The sequence below is a fragment of the Phyllostomus hastatus genome, unplaced genomic scaffold (assembly GCF_019186645.2).
Source record: "Phyllostomus hastatus isolate PE091 unplaced genomic scaffold, TTU_PhHast_1.1 phas_contig_1, whole genome shotgun sequence".
Lineage (NCBI taxonomy): Eukaryota > Metazoa > Chordata > Mammalia > Chiroptera > Phyllostomidae > Phyllostomus > Phyllostomus hastatus.
This window is the reverse complement of record NW_025333498.1, coordinates 4,507,780-4,524,136: the sequence shown is the minus strand read 5'-3', so window position 1 is coordinate 4,524,136 and position 16,357 is coordinate 4,507,780. Positions and strand designations below refer to the sequence as shown.

At 39.3% G+C, this 16,357-nt stretch overlaps 1 protein-coding gene across 2 annotated transcripts in view; it reads left to right on the top strand.

The window, feature by feature from the left end:
• Positions 1–8,531: 8,531 nt before the first annotated feature.
• The window catches only part of NAB1 (NGFI-A binding protein 1), a 48,653-nt gene continuing 40,827 nt past the window's right edge, over positions 8,532–16,357 (top strand). For both annotated transcript variants that reach the window (XM_045826132.1, XM_045826055.1), the window contains exon 1: positions 8,532–8,836. The gene's annotated coding sequence lies outside the window, so the exon portion shown is untranslated. The remainder of the gene's footprint in view (positions 8,837–16,357) is intronic.

Sequence of the window (16,357 nt, the reverse complement as noted above, 5' to 3'; positions counted from 1 at the left end):
GTCTTTGCAACCTCGACTTCTGCCTCTGCTCTCCTCACATTTCATTCTCAAGTCATTTGGAACCAGTTATGTTTCATTTTACAATTATTGCCCTAATTCACTGCTCACGCTTCATACTGTTGCACTGCATCTGTACTTGCTGCATAGTGCCCTTAGTTTGTGAGTCTTTCTATTAAAGTCGTCTTTCAAGACCTGTCCAATTATCATTTTCTTCTAAGTGTCACAACTTTCACCCTTTGCCCCCATCCAAGGCAAAGCCATCAGTCTTTCCATTGTGTGGCTAAGAACATCTTATAATGTGGAACAAGTGTTCTTTGACATGTCTGTTCTCCTTTCTAAACCAGAAATCAGGGCAGAGATTTCTTTCTTTCAAATTCTCTTGCATATATAGGCTTAGCCTGTGTCCCTCAGCAGGTGCTTACTTGTTGAACAAACAAATAATCTCCAGTATGCACATCTTTGGAAAAGTGGCACACTGCAACATTAACACCTCAGGTAGATTCAGATCAGATCATGTTCTTCCTTGTCAGGAAACAAACTCAGACATTAGGAGAATGCTGGGTGCCTGAAAGGGAGGTGAAAGCAAGCAAAGGAAGTGGGATGGAAAATAAAGGGGGAGGTGGGGAGCCAGAGTGATACTGTCCAGAGACCTGGGGGCCCTTCAGAGAAAGGAACAACGGGACTGTCCCAGGCAGCACTGGAGGAGTTGCCTCGCTTAAGGCCTTCCTTCTTTCTCGGATAGGACCTCTAGTTTGTCAGACCACTGTGCTCTGTGGGAAGCCTAGACTGTTCCGTCTTCACATCTTTTCCTGCCTCTAAGTATCCCCAGACTGCCCATCTGCTTCTGAGTGCCCGTTCTTGCTGGAGAAATGCCACCTTATAGGAACCTGCCTATTTCTTGACCTTAGCATATACAAGGAAGGTGGAGCGTTCAGTTCTTCAAGACTCCTACCCATCCATAATATGTGTGAGTAGGAGTGGAGGGCGACAACGGGACACACAGAAGGGCCTTGTGTAACGGCCCTGGTGCTCAGAGGATCTGGATCATAAGCATCTGGGCAGTCTGCCACGGGAACCTTCGCAGTAATGTAAATAGTCCTTACTCAAATGAACGTTGACTGTTAGGCAAACTGAGAGGTTGGAAGAACGGGAATGAGAAGAATGACTCAAAATGGATATAATCCAGAAAAGATACTGTAAAACAAAATTAAAATCTATGAAAAAGTATTCTGAGAGAGAGGCACTGTTGTTGGTTTAATCCCGAGGATGGGGATAGGGGTGGCTTTGAGTCTGGAGGTGATCAAGGCCAGCCTGGAGCCCACACTCTTGGGAGGTGGCTATGCTTGTGAAATGAACAAAGAGCAGAACCCTGCAAGCTGCAGCCTTGGGGACAGTGGGCTCTTCTGTCTTCCACTAAGGAACCACAGCAGCCTGCAAACCCTGCAGGGTCTGCAGCAGCACTGGACAAGTACTACATCTGATAAGCCCAGTTTGCAGCAGCAAAACAGGGGCAGTGAGAAACAGTAACATCAGGACTGTCCTGGCACAATTCTGTCACTGGTTGTGGAAGCTGAAAGAACTAATGCCAACCTGAATTACAAAGGCTTGGGACTGCCTAAGTCCCTGGAGTAGGGGTCTCTTCAAGAAGATACAAGTGGAAGCATGCTTGAATGGTTAATCAGACAAATAAATGACCACAACAAGTTGGAGCAAACTTCATCTTATCTGATGGGTGACAGACTCTCGAGGCACGTGGGTTATACAAGACTGGTTACATACTAAGGCCTCAATTTGTTTGCTGGGTAAGTTCCTGATTTTTTTGTCCTCTTCAAACAAGTAGGTAAATATAGTATAATTTTACATTTTTTCATTGTAAACCACTTTTGAAGTAAGATCTTTGTTAAAAACAACATTTAAAAATTTCTCCATTTTCGGCTCTGGCTGGTGTAGTTCAGTGGATTGAGTGCGGGCTGCGAACCAAAGCATTGCAGGTTCGATTCCCAGTCAGGGCACATGCCTGTGTTGCAGGCCATGGCCCCCAGCAACTGCACATTGATGGTTCTCTCTCTCTTTTTCTCTCTCCCTTCCCTCTCTAAAAATAAATAAATAAAATCTTTAAAAAGAAGGCTTCCTTTAGAAAAATATCAAAAAAATAAACCCCATATTAGAGTTATACATTTAAAAAAATTTTCCCCATTTTCAAAATAATGCATGTTTGTTGAAATTTTTGAAAATTAAAAAGCATAAAAAATAAATATTATCTATAGTACCATCAGCCAGAGATAATCTCTGTTATCATTTGGTAAATTCCTGCCATATATATGTAGGTAGAGAGATTATAGATTATAGATTGTTATGATCTATTTTGACCAATATTGTATCATGAGCATTTCCCAATACTATTAAATATTAACTAAATATATTCCATTATAAGGATGGGCTATAACTCAACAAAATCATTATTTTGAATGTTTTGATTTTTCAATTTTATAAATAAAGTTGTGATAAATATCCTCTTCTTAAATGTTTATAAACTTAGAATAAATCCTACAAGTAAATGTGCTGGATCAAATCATGTAAACACTTTGAAACTTGTGGTTCAACTTGCAAAACTGCCCTTGTAAAGGTCATTTACCTTTTCACCAGCACTTTGTATAACAGTAATTTGCATAATAGGAAAATTTGGGAACTTTTATTCAAGAAACATATTTTATAGTTGGAAAGCAATCTCACTCTGTCACTATTAGAGATTGTTCTTATTGTAAAACATTAAAAAAGATAGCAATAGATTTAAAATGAAGAAATCAAGGTCCTTAAAAAATTTTGACTACCATATATTACTGCCAATCCTGGGCTAGTTGAAGAGTTACAAAATCTAAATCTGGGTAAGCACAAAAATATAATTTAAACTGTAAACATGTTACTTGGCAATTAAATATAAACAGAATCATGTTTGATTTACTTTTGTTTGAATAGTCTTAAATCTCTTATTGTCCTTTCAAAGTGTCTGGTCTTAGAAGGCAGTCAGTGTGACTATTAGCTCAACTCATAAACATACTCAATTTCTTTATATCTTTCTTTCTCTTAATCCTCAGGACATGTTTATTGATTTTTTAGAGAGAGAGGAAGGGGCAGGGGAGAGAGAGACATTGATATGAGAAAGAAATATTGATTGGTTGACTCTCATACGTGCACTGACTAGGGACCAAACCCACAATGTTTTGGGGTATGGGGATGATGTTCCAACCAACTGAGCCACCTGGCTAGAGCAATTTCTTTGTATTTTAACTAGCATGATGAAAGTACTTGCTAGGTAACCATGGAAAGAAATGGGTTTTTTTGAACATGTTGTGCTTTTCTTTCCTTTTTCTGATATATACCTATACCTGTTCCATAAACCACTTCTTCCAAGCTAACCAAAATATATATGTATACAGGCTCTCTTCAAGTGAAGAGCAGGGTGACTGCTGTTTCCCTATGCATTCTTCCTGCAGATCTGTCCCAACTATTCCATCCCATTGTTGCCATCTGTCCCAGGTTAAGAGCAAACTTTTATGGCTTAGAGGAATTTATGTGAAGATGATCTCTTCTCTGTCTCTTTTTTCCTCTTCAGGAAAGTCATGTACTTCAATACTTCTTTGTTTTTTTACTTCCACCATAATTATTATGACCATTGCCACCAGCTTCTCACAAATGCAGTTATTTTCATCCTTTCCTCTCTCTCCATTTTCTTCCAACTTTTGTCCATTTATTTCAAGAAAGGCTTTCTTCTTTCCACGCTTTCTTTCTATTTCCTTGCTCTTTTCATGAGATAGAAAAAGCCCCACAGCTTGGCTGACAGACCATATATCTTTGTCAAAGAAACAAAATCTTTTATACACCCTCATGTGGAATGCTTAAAAGGGGTACTCTAGCTGGTGGGTTCTCTGCCTGCAGAGTGTAGATCTAGAGAAGGAGAAACACTGAGACAAGAAGGGAGAGTGAGCACAGACTTGCTACCAGTCTCAGTGAATTGGGCATAATAAGAGAGCAAAAGCTAATCAAGGGATCGTGAGGAGCAAGAAAGCTAAGAATGACGTCTGCAAATGGAAGATGGTTTGGATAAATTCCAGAGACTGGGAGCGGAGTATTTTTTTTTTTTTTACCTACTCTCCATTCTGCCTGTTTAATTGGCTGAGAATTATAAATGGCCAGTGTGTCTTAGTACATTCAGGCTAACAAAATATCATAGACTGGATGCCTTAACAACAAATATTTATTTCCCTCAGTCTGGAACCTCAGGAGTCCAAGGTCAGGAACTAGCAGATGATTCAGTGTGTAATGCAAGCCTGCTTCCTGGTTCATGGATGGCTGTCTTCTCACTGTGTCCTCACATGTTTAAAGGGACAAGAGGGCTCTCTGGGGTCTCTTTTATAGGGGCACTAATCCCACTCAGAAGGGTGTCACCCTCATGACCTAATCACTTCCCAAAGACATATGGATTTCAACATAAGAATTTTGGAGGGATGCAAACACCCAGTCCCTAATGGCCAGGAGTGAGTGGACAATAATCAGTGTTGCTGAGACCTGAAAGTGTTACAGAACAGTTCATTATACAACTCCTGCGCGGTGGATGCCAGAGAAAGGGGAAGAGAAGAGAAAGGGCAGCTGAATTGTAACCATTACTGCCAGACGGAAGGGATAGAGGAGGAAGAAAAACAAGGCTCTAATCCTAAAAATATGTCTGGAAATTCTCTTTAGAAAGTCTTTCAAAAGTTTCCATTTATATCCCAGTTTTAAACATAGCTTTTAAAAATAAGCCCAAAATTTCTCTTCATTCAAGTAAATATTTGGTTGTATTTACTGGCTAATATTATATTTTCTGCTCTTTATATTAGCAATGTATAATATAGATTTACTTATCTGTAGGAATCAGTCCCAGGATTAGGTGACTTCTAGTATCTCACCTAGTTCCCCCAAAGTCTATAATACTATCTTCTCACTTGCATTTTATAAGCACTTGAAGCCCATTCTAGGAATCTAATGATCTCATTTCTTTTTCCAGCTGGGATTGATATTACAAGTTCAAAGTAATCAACTTATAAATAAATAAACTATTGGAAACTAAACTTGTAATATGTGGAATTTCTGCAAAGTATTTGAATTATATTTTGAATGTACAAAGGAGGTTGAATGAACTAGGTGAACTTTGTAATCCTTTATATCTTAAAAAATTCTATAGTATCTTGTAACAAAAAGCAGTGCATAAAGATTTTCTTATTTTTTAGAAAAGCGGGTATTTTTAAATCGTGGCTCTTAAAATGATAAGTTATCATATATATTCCTATTTATCTTACTTTTAAGAAAGTTGTTTATAATTTCCATATATTTTAAAACATTCAAATCTCCACACATTAAAAATATATTTAATCTACAGTATACATCTAAAGTTTTAAATTTCATATTGCAAAATGTGAGAAATTTAAATTATATTTCTGGTAATATGAATATTGCATATGACTCAATTAATTGTAGGGCCACCACCACATACAGCATAAAATTTGTTAAATATAGAAGTGTTCTTAGGCAATAATAGAGCAGGAGAATAGAATTATATTGTCTTAGATCTTGTAGGTCATAAACCATGTTATTCTTTCTCTCCTCTAAGAACATTTTAAATCTATTATGAGTTCTTTTGTTTGAATCACTGAAGCATTTCAAAGTAAGAAGTCTTCCTGAAAGTAAAAATTAATGCTCTTTCAGTGAAATTTTCACTCAACTGTCAGAACCACTACTAACTTTCTACATTATTGTTTTTACTAAAAATTTTTTTTAGTTCCACAATGTGGAAATGTTTTTTTAATTTAAAAAATTCCGTGTTTTTGCAAATGCACTAATAATTGAACGATTTTTAACAATATTTTTAAAAAGTATTATTAAATATATATTTATTGAATTCAAGAGAATTTTAAGTATAAGAGATACTTACAGGATGGAATGAAATATGGAATAGACACCATCGTTGTTCTTACAGATGGAGTGATTTCCCTTTGCAAACCTCTAGGGCCTGGTAGTGGGAGAAGATCATGTGTATGTGCTTGTGGGTGTTGGAGGAATGGAGCAGTGCTTAGGGATGGGATGAGTGTCAAAGGGGAGGTGATGTTTAGTGGTGGGATGGATGACAAAAGTGGTAAGGAGATAAACAGGAATCTGAGTTGTTGTCTCAGATATAGGTGAATGCCTCAGTTCTCTTTTTGAGCAGCCACATTGAATTAAGTGTTGTCATATATACATACAGAATTGGATGCCTAAAAGCTTAACATTTTATCTTCATTTTCCTTTTTCCCGCCACCTGCCTCAGCATGAAAGGGCAATGAAGGCAATGGAAAGCGGGCCAAAAATGCCATTCTTAATGTGGGAAAAATATACTATCTACACGTGCCTAGAAAACGAGGAGAGGTTTCATTGTTTAACTGCAGAAATAACCAGTTGTAAGGCAGAAGAAAAAGTATGTGCCCTGATACATTTCCTTTTCAGCCTCATGTTCAGTATTGGACAGACTACACCACTCAGGAAGAGGACTTAATGTTGTTTCTTCCAACTCTGGAAACAGTTCTATTGGGAGGCTCAATTAGTCCAGGTAAAACTATTCATTTCATGATTTGTGAATCACTGATTGTGTATTTTTGCGGAAGGAAGTTATTTTTCTCTAGCTGTTCAGAACCAACAATGTTTGCAAAACATCAGGATTCCAGAGAACTAGAAGAATTTTGCAGATTCCACTGCCTGAAAATTTACTGACCTGTATCTTTTCAAGAAATTGTTTTTATTTAATAGAAACCTAAGATAACTCTCTTTAGCAGAACAAGGTCCGCAGCTGCAAAATCGTGACAATTAGACTAAGACAAACTTCAAGTAGTGATTTCTTCAGCTGAAGAATTCCAGGAAGCAAACATGCTTATTCAATTGCAATATCAACACAACTACCTCAGACAAAACCTTTTACGAACACTGGAGAAATGTTTAATTATATTGAATATATACTCCATTGTGCCATCATTCATTTCTATAACATGTTTGCAAAGAAAGAAAAGAAAAAGGTTCAGTACTTTAATAAGGTCTTTTCCTTTCAATGTTATCATCCCATCCATTGCGCCAACATAAAGATGTGGTATGAGGAATTTCCCATCTCAAAGAGTGCCTTGTATCCCGATCAGGAAAGTAGGCATACTCTGGGAGGCCAGCCAGGATGTGGGCATGGCCTCCTATAAAAGTGGATTTTTATATGTACACCAAAACGGGATTCTACCTGTACTTGCACTAGTTTCATATTTACTAACTGCTCTCTGTCTTTCAAGAACTCAATGATAAAATTAGGGGAATTCTTTCATTTTCCCAATTTTGCTAAGGAAGTAAAAATACTATAACAAATTTCCAATTTTTTTGGCAATTGTGTAAGTACATTTTTGGAGGTGTTTTAACACTTTCTTTGGTCTGGGGGGGCTCTGGGATGGGAGTAAAAAACAGAAAAGTGTACTTGAACAATTAAAGTAAAAAAAATATATTAAAAAAAAAGTTCACACAAGCCAAACTAAAAAATTCTCTAGTGTGCCTTGGGAACTCCATTGCAACACACCCCAGAACTGTTCTAGCGCTGTCGGATTTCTACACCATGAAAATAGAAAATACTAACCAGTAAAATAACTGGCAGGTTTGCGGGAGGGTTGATATGGTTGGAATTACATTACCAACAAGCAGGACACTTGTCATAGCTGTACTTCGGGTTTGTCGGTTCCCATTCCTCCTCTCCACACCCACTCGCAAAGCCAGGGCAGTGGTGGGGAGGGGGCAAGATGGACCAGGCAGAGATTCTCTTTGAACTGCCGGTTTTCCACCGAGCTCCGCGCACCTGCCGCCCCCACCCGAGCGGTCGCAGTTTCCCGCCGGCGGTCTGGGCAGGGGGCGCATCTGGCCCACCAGCCTCCCGACTACAGGGGTGAGGATGGCGGTGAACCCCGCGTCCAGATTAGTGGGCCGAGCACTCATTTTTTAAAAGTCTCTCTCCCGGGGGAGAAGGATTTGGCCAAGTGTGCTCTTTGAAATACTATATTGGGAACCTCACACATTAATTTTTTTTTAATTGCAAACCTTCCCAGTTCACTCGGCAGCTGGAGAGCAGGCCCGAGGCGGCGTCCCCTCCCTCCTGCCACCCCCGTTTCCCTCCTTCCCTCACCCTCCCTTCGCCCGGAGCCCTACTCGCGGGAGCCGCCCCCTCCCGGTCGCCCACTTGGTTCCTCCCAGCTGCCGTGTGAATGGGCCGCCCTCCGGATTCCGCGGAGGGGGAGGCGGGAAGAAGCCGTGCCCGGCCCCGGCGGCCGCCCGCCGCCCCCGCCCCGTGGCGGCCCACGCCGGCATCTGCGTCACTCGGCCGCGCGTGGGCGGGAGCCGGAGCGGCGAATGTAGCAAGAGCGGAATCTCCCCATGTGACAGCGCGCGGGGGGTGGAGGCGGCGGAGGCGGGCGGGGGAGGGGGCGGTGCGGCGCGCCGGGGGAGGGAGGAGAGGGAGTACGCGGCGGGGGAGCCGCCGCCTCCGCCCGCGCTCCCGAGAACGGAGGAGCTGCAGCCACCGCTACCGCGACCGAGCGAGCGCCGTCGGGGCTGGCGGGCGGGAAGAAGCGGCGGGTCGGAACTAGGGGGGGGAGCAGGAGAGCGTGCCCACCACCTTCCCTTCCCCCCTCGATGGGCGCGGGGGCGTCCGGGCCGCCGCTGCAGTCTGTGGAGGGAGAGCCGGGGGCCGTCACTTCGGAGTTGGGGTTGAGCAGCCTTCGGGGGAGAGCGCGCCAAGACCGCTGGCCGAGTACGTACCAACTCGCTGTCTGCCTAGTGCAGGACGCGTTTGTGCTCGTGCAGCCGCGGGCGAACTTGGGGCGGCGGAGGCGCCGCGCGGGCAATTGGGGGGTGGACGAGGCGGACGTCCAGGGGAGTGGGCCTAGCGCGGCCGCCGCCAGAAGGAGAGGGTGTTATCGGGCTTGTGTGGGTGATTCCCGGACAAATTCGGTGCGCGGGGGCAGCGAGAAGAGGACGAGCAAGGCAGCGGGCCTGACTTGTGAGGTCCCTGTGCAAGAAAGCCGGGGGTGCCGAGTCCTTTCTAACCCAGCTGGGGTCATCGCGTGGAGCAATGGTGGGGTTGCGTGGTAGGTGCGCGCGTGTACCTTGCCACGGGGCAGAATCTTTTTGTTGGTTTGTTTACTTTATAAAAGTGTTAACTTGCAGTCTTAATTTTCGTCCTGGGTAGCCTCTTTTTCTGCGAATGGAATGTACAGTAGTTTTCTTTTTTAAAGCGGAAGGAGAGTTTTGCTTGGAAGTGGCTTGCAGAAACTTGGCATGGAGGTGCAGGGAAGCGAGACGCTCATTGTGCTAAGGCAGAGTGTGGAATTTGCAAGCACACGTGGGACATAGAAGCCTTGGATGCAGAGATGTGTGACCTTATTCGTGGACAAACATTGCAAGTGCTCTTCAGTATTTATGGTCTGCAACCCCAGGGTTCACAGAGCTTAAGATGTGAAAGGACACTTGCAGTAAGCCTAAATAAGGTCTTAGGGAAAAGGATATTTAAGTAGGAATATGTATTTATAGGGTCCGCAGAGTAAGTTTTGCAGCTGGTGATCTGGAGGAATCCCTGACTTGCGTATACTTACCTCTCGCTCCATGAGATCTTGGAAGCATACAAAATTTGGGGGTAGCTGTCAATTTAAAATTTCATCCGTAAGAGTTAACCTGTCACTATCAGTTCGTTTGCTAGTGATGTGTCTGCAAACTTGCAAACTTAAGGAGTGCAAAGATCAGAAGCTGAAAGGGAAATTCTCAGATCTTGTTTTAAAATATTTTGGCAGTTTTAATAGGTAATATTAGATTGCATAGGAACAGAAGAACGGAATTTAAAATAGATTAGTCACGTAGGAAATGCTAGGCTGTTTTGTTGGAAAAGTGTGCATGCAGCGAATTTCCTTCTTAGATTTTCACTTTGAAAATTTCTCCCTGTAAAACATAGCAAATTATGACGTGTGGGTTTTAAGGAGAAACACTGGAAGAGAGAGGATGCTTGGGATTTACTTGTTGGAGGCTGATAGCTTCCTGAAGACTCAAAAGCTTCTAATCTTATCTAATCTAAGTGCCAATAAAGTGGCTCTTAGGTTCAAGGGTATTCTTTTCCCTCCATTTTCGGTATAAATTGATATTTAATATGGTCCTTTCATTAAGTTTTAAAAATTATGTCCTTACAGTTGACATGCATATAAGGGTTTTCTTGAGAATTTATAGATGTCTGACAACGTCACCCTTCTTTATTCCTGTTTGGGTGTTAGATACTGGAAAATGAGGTCTTGAAAGAATAATTTCAAGGAACCATTGGAACGTTTCTTGTTTTAATTTTAGTATTTTCAGCATCTTGCACAAAAGTTAATATGCCATCTTGGTAGTAGAAAAATTTTGTTCTCTTTGGCTCTGATGATTTCCTTTTAAATGTGAATATTAATAATAGGAATAATAAACACAGTGAGGTTTTGTAGCTTTTTATTTCAGTCTGCCTCCTGATTAAAATGACAAAATCCTTAGGAAAACTATAACTGATACAAGGAAATATAGTGAGTGCATATGTCTCATAATTGGGTTTATTTAATAAATACATCCTTGTATTTCAGAATTATTAATAAAATTGAATAATCTCAGCTAAATTAATTTAAAAATTTCTTTTTTTGTGACTAGTAAATTGCTCTATAGGGAAGTTAATGGATTTTCATTCTTGTTTAGAGAATCATTTAAAGTGTTAGATATTTTCTTTTAATCTTTAAGATAATATTAGTTATTAAAGATTTTGGGGGTTTGCACTGTGGATTCTTTGAAAGAAGAAATTACATGTATTACAAAGTGAGGGAGACCTTTGAAGACTTTATTGCATAAACTTTAAATATTTAAAGCCAAAGGTGGTTGGATGAAAGTAGAAGTATGTCAGGTTTTTGTGTCTGTTGACCTGGACTCTGTCCTAAGATTTAGGCGTCATCTGTTCCATTGTAATAAGTCTGTTTTTGTTGGTGCTGTTTGTGTGCATTATTGGAAATGAAATCTCTGTAGAAATAACCTTTAATTGTGAAGCTCTATTCTGGATACCATAGAGCCATAATATATTTTGTTATTTTCATGGAAATGACCATTTTATATGTTTTACACAGTTTAAGATCTTGCTAATGTATAAGCAACTTGTGTACGTATATTTCATTCTGGAGTTTATTAAATATATTAAGGAATAAGTCATACTCACTCATGCATAATATAAGTTTGCTAGCCCCTTTGTTTGGATTTTATCTTACCTGCTTCTTTCATTCTTTTTTAATACAATGAAGAACTGTACAGTTATGTTAAATGCAAATTTCTGATCTGGCGTGTTCAATAACTAGTACAATAGAATATCCTCTGTTAAACTTAATGATGGAACAAGTGGGAAATTAGAGAAGTTGATGTTGGGGAAAAAATAGTAATCCTCATATTGTCAGAATTCTCACAGCTAAAAAATAACCATTAAGTTTTCAATTAGTTTGTCATTTCTCAACACATTGTATTTAGGGGGCTGCACATTAATTTACACAGTATGTTAATTTTATCATTTTTAAAGAAAAATTTCTAAAAACAATAAAATTTATATATACTGCATGTGTACTACATAATCAGAGAGCACTTAATGTTTGATGAGTGACTTGACTGTTGGTTGATTGAAGAATTTCCAGCCATATTAAATAATGCTGGTTTTTACCTTTTGGTATTATAGTTAAGTTAGTGTATAGTTACTGTTTAATTGCAAAATAAATCTGATTTACTTTTTTCTAACTTTGATAAGTTTAAACTTACACTTTCATTAAAATTTTAAGGAGTCATAAGAATTTTTTTCTAGTGTCATTCATAATTCAGAAAAGGATCATCAATAGAGGAAAACATTGTAAGTTTCCCAAATTACCATTAATTCATTAGAAGCTAATGTTTAATTCATAGCTATGACAGTAATAAGATGCAAAAATATTTTTTAAAGATTTTTATTTATTGATTTTAGAGAGAAAGGAAAGAAGAAAGAGTCATTGATTTGTTATTCCATTTATTTATGCATTTATTGATAGATTTTTGTATGTGTCCTGACTGGAATTGAACCTGCATCCTTGGCCTGTTGGGGCAACACTGTAACTAACTGAACTACCCAGCCAGGGCTAATAAAGTCCAAAAAAATATCACTGAATTCTTACTAATAAATGTTCCTGGATAACTCTTTTGGTACTTGAAACACAAACACTGGAGTTTAATACCTAGGCCAACCCTGCAATCTTAAGTAACTGATGATGTAACTGAACTACATTTAATTATTTTAGCTTGAGTTTTGGGACTAGGACAGAAGTGAGAAGAATTCACTTCCTAGGCTTAAGGCTCATCCTTCCCTAAGCCAATTTCTTTTTTATAAACCTTTTCAATTTCAACCTTCAAGTGTACCCATTACACCCTTCTCCCAAGGCCTTTAAGCTACCGTCTTCCAAACCTGGTGGTACTTGAGGCTTAAATATACTCAGTGCCCTCAGATTTCCTATTTCCTTCCTTGCTGTTTTCCATCTGTCTTTTCATTCCATTAGTGTGCACCGGATCTCATGTAGATGTGAAGAAGAAAACAGTCTGGTGGAACTAATTCACCTTAATATGTAAATGACTCATAAGCTAACTCTTCACAAGTTTTTTTCCCATTTTCAATAAGTGTGTAAGAGGTTGCTGTTAACTAGACAATTTTAAAGTAAAAATTTCAGGCTGCGTTGGGAGGAAGGAATTTATAGTTTTCTGTGTAAGCCAGATCTTACCAGAATTTTTGCCCCATGTTTCTTCCTACTCCTGGAAGGGTGTCTCTTTGGAATGCTATTGATTTCCTAAGGGTGTATACATACATTATGTGAGTATGTGAATAGATATATGAAATACCTATATTTATATTTCCTACAACATGGGGAGGAGGATTTAAGACTAGTGATAATAAGTCCCCTTGACTGGAACGATCATTTATAATATTGATAATTTTTATTTGAGGATAAAATGCTTATGCTGCATTTTAACTTCTAGAAATACTGGTTGGGGCTGGACCAACACATGATGTATATTATAACACTCCCATGTGTAGTGCTTGTATTTGAGAGAGCATCCTTTGATCTATTGGAAAAATATCTATGTTATGGGAACTCATCGGATAGCCTTGTAAGAAAGGTGAAGTAATGAGGATGAGAGAATGAAGAGGACTGTAGGTAAAGTAGCGGGATGTGCGGTTATTAAGTTGGTAATGCACTGGAACACCAACAGAAGGCATCCCTTTTGGAATATGAAAGGAGGCTGTTGATCAGATTCTGACTCAAATGTTGAGTTTCATATGCGAACAACCTTTGTGAAAATGTCATTGAACACTGTGCAATGAATAGAGGGGGATAGAGGGGGATAAAAGATGAATGAGACCTAGTCCCTATCCTCAGGGAGCTTATAACCTAACAATAACTGCTGCTTAGTCCTTGAACCACAGGGAAGCACTTAATATGGCTGTGGAAAACAAAACTTCCCTGATGTTGCCCAGGCTGGGATGTGAGGACAGAGGCCCTCAGTGGTCTTTAGGGAAAAGAATTATTTTTCTTCCGTCCCTCCTCAGTCTGTTCCAAGCTTCAGCCTGCAGTGTGGCCCCACAACTCTCAAAACTCTTGAATAACTATTGACTTATCACTGGCTTCTCTCTCTAATCTCTCTGCAGCTTGACATTCCTAAAATGCTTTTTACCTATTTTCCCTTTGCAATTTTTTTATAAAACTTTAATTTCAAAGTTAAATTAGATCTCTTTTCTACTGTCTTTCTGTATTCTCCTTTGATGATAGCATCCACTCCCAAGCTTCAACTATCACCTCTATCAGGCTTAACTTCCAAATTGCTAAATGTAGCTTGGATCCATAGTTCATGGGCCAGGGGCCATGAGTTACTCAAAGTGTTCTGAAATTCAGATGCACACCAAGCACTGGCTATGAAGTAAGATGCCTCTCAGCATGTCTGTTTAGTAAATGAAAAGTAAATACATAGTTTATGATTTAATGAAATATAAAGTCATTTAAAAGTGTAACCAGATTCATAGTACTAGTCATATGTATTCTCAATCAACAAATAGTAAAAGCGAAACTATCAATAAATATTTGCAATTTTTTTGATTTAAAGTGATCTTCATACATGATGAAAAGTTTGAGAACTGTTAGCCCAAATCATTTTTATGATAATTCAGCATGTCAGGTACCAACTGGGGATTATGAAAATCTCAAAATTGATAAGTCCAAAAGCAAGTATGTTTATCTCATTTTCTTACCTTGTTCCAGATTCCCAAATTTATTCTTCCCAACTTTCTTGTTTCTTTTAGTTGCACCATTGCTCTTCCAGTTTCTTGAATTAATGAAAGTAGGGATTTCATCTTTGTGTTTTGCTCTTCCTTCCTCAAATCTACATGTTCTTAAGTCACATTACAGCCCTTTTTCTTTCTCTGCTTCCAAAGCACCTAATTCTGGTTTTCACTGCTTCTATCCCAACTTTGAAGCAGCCCCTTAAAACAGCTTCCTGACCTTCAATGCATCCCTCTCTGCAGAGCCAACTTTAATTTCCTTAAGTACAGGTGTGGCTCTTTAATCACCTGTGCAAATTTCCCCACTGCATAAATAGGCATCCCAGTCCCACACCTACCTTTCCACCTTTCTCTCTGGTCCCTATCGTGCTTCTATGCTCCTATCAAACAGATGCACTGGCGTTCCTCAAATGTGCCTGCTGCGTCCCTGACCCCCTCTCGCGGACATCCTTCTGTCCTCATATCTGCATGGCTTTTTCCAAAAAAGCCTCTCCCATGCTGCTGGCCATAGGTGTTATTTTACCTTCTCTGAACCCCACAATATGTTCTTGCCCTCTCATTTTTTTTTCACCTATTCAAATATGCCAGTTACTAAGCCAGTCCTGGGAATACAGAGGAAAGATGGTTCTTCATGGAGAATCCCTTAAGAGGGAGGAGACACAAGGAAGCAGCCCCTTAAAACACTATTGTAAAGACTATGCTAAGTGTTACACAGGAGGAGTCATGGAATAGCCAAATAGATTTATTGTACTACTATTATAGCTATGTGTGTATAATGTGCTAGGATTCTTTTATATTTACTTCAGATGGAGAGGTGCAGCTAAAATAAAAGCTCTCTCTTGATTTATTTGACCTTCATGTTGAAGCATGATTAGAGTTTGTAAAAACAAAACCTCATTTTATAAAAAAAAATTTTTTTAAATTAAATCCAGTTAATATATGAAGTGGTGGGTGTTTAAATGATCACAACATGCTTTTGTAGGAAACAAACACTAAGAGTGGGCCTTTAGAAAGTCTCCTCAGACTCTAATAGTTCACCTACTTATATATCTTGACTTTGGAAATGTACACTTGGTCCTGTCAGTCCTTACAGAGATGCTATAATCACAACTACTTCTTCTTCACCATGAGTGTTTACTAGGGGGCTGTCCTTTATGGTAAAGATGAGAAAGGATAAACAGTTGAAAGTTAATATTTTAAAAAATCATTGCCTTAACTCAGAAGAATAAAACCAAAGTTTGGGTCTTGAGTTCTCCTTTTAAGTTTTAAAAATTTGTCTAACATGTATTTTTTCTTATTGCTTATAAAAAGATTCGAAAATTCTATTTGTATAGATTTTTTCATATAGTCTTTCCTCTATTTCATAATTTGGGGGAGTACATATGATGAGATAATTGATGATAGCATAAACCATGCATAGTTACAGTCCTCTAATAAAAAAGATTTTGTGTGTGTGTGCATGTGTCATAGGTGTGTATATGCTATTTTTTTATATGCTCTTGAGTTTGTAGCCTGTGGAGCTATTACATTAGATGTGTGATGGGAAAGTAAGTTTCTTATACTTTAGACACTTTCTAGAAGCCTTTCTCTTTGGTATAATGGAGAAAAACAATTTAACTTGTGTCTGTAACTCTTGAGAGCTGTGTTTCTGTGGGGTAGTTTCCAGCTGGGTGGTACTCTCTCTCACTGGAGTCTCCTGTGGGCAGTTTAGAAGATGCAAGTGTGTTTTTGTCTAGAGGACTGAGGTGATATGAACATGAAGGTGGACTTAACCTAGATGATCACAGAACATATAGGAGTTTGCAGTGCTAAATAGGAATCTTCTAGTGTGGTTTGCCAAATTTGCCAAATCATGGGAGCTTTGTGAGATGCAGCTCAGAAACCTGGAAAGTATTATTTCAAAAGCACCCCAAGTGATTTCCTGGGTGTTTGTAGAATCTA